This window comes from Lactuca virosa, chromosome 3, assembly GCF_052849685.1.
Source record: "Lactuca virosa cultivar CGN04683 chromosome 3, Lactuca_virosa_CGN04683_v6, whole genome shotgun sequence".
NCBI classification, from domain to species: Eukaryota; Viridiplantae; Streptophyta; class Magnoliopsida; order Asterales; family Asteraceae; genus Lactuca; species Lactuca virosa.
Genome location: NC_136428.1, coordinates 79020586 through 79025227, shown reverse-complemented (window position 1 = coordinate 79025227; position 4642 = coordinate 79020586). Strand labels below are relative to the sequence as shown.

Here is a 4642-nt window from a genome sequence, read left to right as displayed (position 1 = left end):
ATCATCACATGAGTGGTTGCTTGTGTTCTAGATGCGAAAAAATTGATATAAAAAAGAAACAATATATGAGCATTAACTTGGCTAATTGGAATATAAACGAGCATTTCGGACATCAAGATAGGGGTGATATGGCCACTGTTTACAGTAAAGGTATGGAGTTTTTATAAAAAAAAAAGTCAAATGATCTGTTTTTTTTTTTTGAAATGGGTCATATAGTTTTCTAGAACGCATGCATTGTCTCTTAGTAACACTAATAGAACTCGGTTGTTTTTTAAAGACCGGGTCATATACCCATACAACAAAAAGTCCCGGTTGTTACGCTAGGAACTGGGTTACTTAAATATAACATACACCCCAGTTTTTAAAAATGAACCGAGTCATATTGCTTATCCCCTTTTAGATCCTGGTTTTTTCAAAAATCGGGTCCTAATTGACGAGTCCTATATAGCGTTCTGTAGTAGTCCCCACAATTGGTCTCCTTAGTCAATGGGGAATACAAATCACAATGTTCATAAGTAAACACAAATGTGATATTTAAACTCGACTCGGTTATCATCTTCAATATATCTTTCACGTCTCCATATAAAAACTGGTACGAGGTTCTCTTCAGTCAGAGACTTCTCTGTATTCTTTGGGGTAAGCCATACCCAATTGAAGAACCTCCATGCATATACCAACACCATCAGCATAAACCCCAAACAACCACACACTCCAATCATGCTTAAGGTTGCCTCCATCCTTCAACTTTCTTGGTACTTTCTCCTCATAGATTCCCAACGTCCCGAACCGTCTCCTTTTGAAGTATAGTCTTCAAAATGCTCTTGTCAATGGATGAGAATAAGTAATTATTAACCTTGAGGTCTTTGATTTTTCAATTCTGCTACAAAAAACCTCATAAAACCCGGATAAAAGCCTAATATAACCCGGTTTGCAACCGGGTCTAACGTGAGGCGAGTCTTATGTGAGAAAGTTAATAGAACTCGGTTTAACAAACAGGTCATATAAGTGTAATAGATTTTATGTGGCCATACAACCCGGTCTTCAAACATAAACCGGATCCTATTACAAAAATCCAAATATCGCTCTTTTTCCATTTCATAGCCCTGTTCTGTTATATGCAACTGGGTCCTTTTGCTATTTCTTTTTTTAAATGATTTTTTATTAGTTCTATAAACCCAACACAACTGTCACACCGTTCTTACCAATCATGGATGAAATATTTTGTAAATGTGGACATGCCAAATAACACAAGTACACAACCACAATAGGCTTCAATAAAAAGAATATTAAAGAAAAATCAAGTCTCACACACAAAAAACATTAATTTGGTAAGTTGCTACTACATTATAAAAACTTGTATTAAAATTTTAAAAGAAAGAACATCCATGATCCAATCATAGAAGGATTATCCCAAACATCAAGTATAGCAGTTCTTATCCTCTATCCTCACTCATATCTGCAAAACAAATACAACAAACAATGAGTTTTTTCCATCATTACATGACAATTGAATTTAATCAAAATTCAAGAACATGGTATTTTTCTAATACAGGAAATTACATCATAATGATTTGTTGGAAAAATGCAAAGTGGTGGATGCTATTACTGACTTTGTCTGCAAATAGAAGTAACTAATACTAATAGTATGAGCTTATAAATATTAATAACTAACCATATATGAGCTTAAGAAAACAATCATTAAACTAAAAGTATGAGCTTATAAACATTAACAACTAACCATATATCATTAAAAGTAGGATGTTATCACCCGATTATCTCTTGTTCCCACTAAGGTTTCTTGCCAGGACTCTTAAGAAGCTTCAAGCTCGCCCCTTTCTGACTTTGTCTGCAAATAGAAGTAACTAATACAGTTAAACCATTGCAACATAAATAAGTAATACTCTCAAGAGACATTAAAGTCTAACAGACCTGGAGTTCCTCTGCCCATGTGCCTATCCCTCTCCTTGAAGATTTGCAATATAGCCCCGTCTAGATGCAGGTAGGTATCAAGTGGTCTCATTCCTTCTCAAATAAAGTGTTTTTAAGCCTCTTCTCGAAGGTTCTACACAGGCTATGGTAGTGATTGTTGTTGCGGCTGAGCATCCATCATATTTATTCTAGAGGACATTTATAAACAATAATATTAGAACATCATAAAAGTCCCATATGTATATACACTACTAGAAAAAAGGCTTTCCTTGACAGACATTATCTGTTGTAAATGCCTATACATGACAGACAAATGTATGTCATTGAAAGCCATGTCATAAAGGATAATGACAGGCATTTGGCCAGTCATAAATTTTACGACAGACCTTTATGACCCACAATTAAGACATACATACACGACACACGTTTTCGACATACAATTACAATTGACTTTGTATGTCGTAATTCGTAACATTCTTGTCATGATTTTTGACATAGTTTTAATTTTACGACATATTTTGTATGTCATTGTTATATATATATATATATATATATATATATATATATATATATATATATTCTAAATTTGTACCAAATATTAAACAGACTAAATTACATATTTAATCCTTAATGTAATGAATTTTGTGAGTTGGAAGGATGTATAAAATCCTGAAAACAAATAACACTCTTAAATTGAAACATTTTTCTTTTACCAAAACATAGCCTAACATTCACACATTACAAGTAAAATACAACCCACACCTCTAAACCTAACATTAAATATATAATATAATATATACACAAACTAAACCTAACATTAAATCCCTCCCTAAAACATTAAATAATCAAGAACACATACACACACATATATTATAACAAGAACACCATATATAATATAATATATACATAAACTAAATAAAAATAAACAAACACTCACAAAAGTTCCTTGTCATAAAAAGCAAGAAGTTGTTTCACATGATTATTCCAAGCTGCCACATTTTGCCCATCAACCGTCACCCAATCAACAACCGTTGATCCTAGTTGTTCCCACCACTCTTCCAACTACATCACAATTTCATATTTAAATATTTAATTTATTAATTAAATATATAAAAAAATTCAAATTTTTTGTAAGGAAAAAAGTTTTTACTTACCAATCCAGACACGTATTTACAATCTTCAAGACTCTTCTTAGCATTCACAACTCCATTCCTTAACTCGGGCAACCACTTTTCCATAATCGTCTTCTCTTGTTCAGTAAGCCAAATCTAGACAATAGCTTGTTGTCCTGCAAAAGGAATGGAATCAGAAATTGGAATCGGAATCAAAAGAACGTAGTATACTTCTGTATAATTCACCAAACATGGAATTTGAAGGATTCTGATAGAATTAAATTCGGTTTATTTTGCAGAGGAATGGAATTGCATATTCCGATTCCGTTGGAATCACTGATTCCAATTCTGTCGTAATCGCTGATTCTGGTTCCACCTTCAGATATAATTAAATTCCGTTTATTTGGCAGCGGAATGGAATCACGGATTCTGATTCCAACGGAATCACAGATTCCGATTCCATCGGAATCACTGATTCCGATTCTGTCGGAATCCATGATTCTCACATTCAGATAGAATTAAACTCCGTTTATTTGGCATCGGAATGGAATCACATATTCCAATTCCGTCGGAATCACGGATTCCAGTTCCACCCTCATACCTTTCGTATTCTTGTTGATTGTGATAAGCATGGTTTAGCAACGCGTGACCACTTTCCACAAGATCCCTCCTGATATGCACCAGATAGCTAGCTCCAGTATTAGTGTTGTTGTTGTTGTTTGTCATCTGGTTCTGTTGAAGCTGAGTCCTACAATACTTCGATGTATGGCCTTTCCGATTGCACCTTGTGCAACTCATCTCTCTACACTCCCCGTGATGGTGGAAGTTGCATTTGTTACACTTGGGGAGATTTCCCGAGTACTGCTTGGAAGCATTTGGCGTGGATGAGGCTGGAGCATGTGGTGTGGCAGTAGCTTGTGTTGCAGCATGGACAGATACCGTTTGTTGCTTCTTATACGATTCCGAGTTTTTCTTTCCTTTTCGCTTGTTGTTTTTCCCCTTCTTGTTCTCTTCTTCCTTCTTAACCTCCGCTTCCACTGTCTTGACACCCTTCTTATTGCCATGATCGTATAGTTTCTTGGCCAGTCTCTTGGCACCATCAAACGTCTTAGGGTTTTCCGCAATGACATTCCCTTGGATAGGTTCAGTCAGTCCCCAGATAAACCTTTCAATCTTTTTCTCTTCTGAGGTGATAATTCCGGGACACAGAAGATATAGCTCACTAAACCTGGATATGTATGCGTCGATATTGGAGTTTTGGACCGTGAGGTTCCACAACTCTTGTTCCATCTTCTGAATCTCACCTCTAGGACAGTATTCTACTAGCATCATCTCCTTCAGCTCTTCCCAGGGCATCACGTTCGCCATCGGGAGTGTCAAGGCCTCTACGTGCCTATTCCACCAGGAGAGAGCTTGGTCAACGAACGTGCAGGCTGCGAACTTGACCTTACACTCATCTGAACACCCACAGATTTCAAAAACAAACTCTACTTTCTCAATCTATCTCTTCAGGGCTATGACGCCTCCTGTCCCATTAAAGGTCCGAGGTTTGGCGTTGGTGAAATCCTTGTAGGTGCATGGTCGTGCGGCTCCGTGGTTTG

At 36.3% G+C, this 4642-nt stretch overlaps 2 long non-coding RNA genes across 2 annotated transcripts; both read right to left on the bottom strand.

The window, feature by feature from the left end:
- Positions 1-1292: 1292 nt before the first annotated feature.
- Positions 1293-1828, bottom strand: LOC145162413 (uncharacterized). The gene is made up of 2 exons (XR_013739092.1): positions 1739-1828; positions 1293-1456 (listed from the first exon to the last, which is right to left on the bottom strand). It is a non-coding gene; the product is annotated as an uncharacterized LOC145162413 (long non-coding RNA).
- Positions 1829-2674: 846 nt separating this feature from the next.
- Positions 2675-3727, bottom strand: LOC145162412 (uncharacterized). Its single transcript, XR_013739091.1, has 3 exons — positions 3643-3727; positions 3084-3217; positions 2675-2991 (listed from the first exon to the last, which is right to left on the bottom strand). It is a non-coding gene; the product is annotated as an uncharacterized LOC145162412 (long non-coding RNA).
- Between the last annotated feature and the right edge of the window lie 915 nt (positions 3728-4642).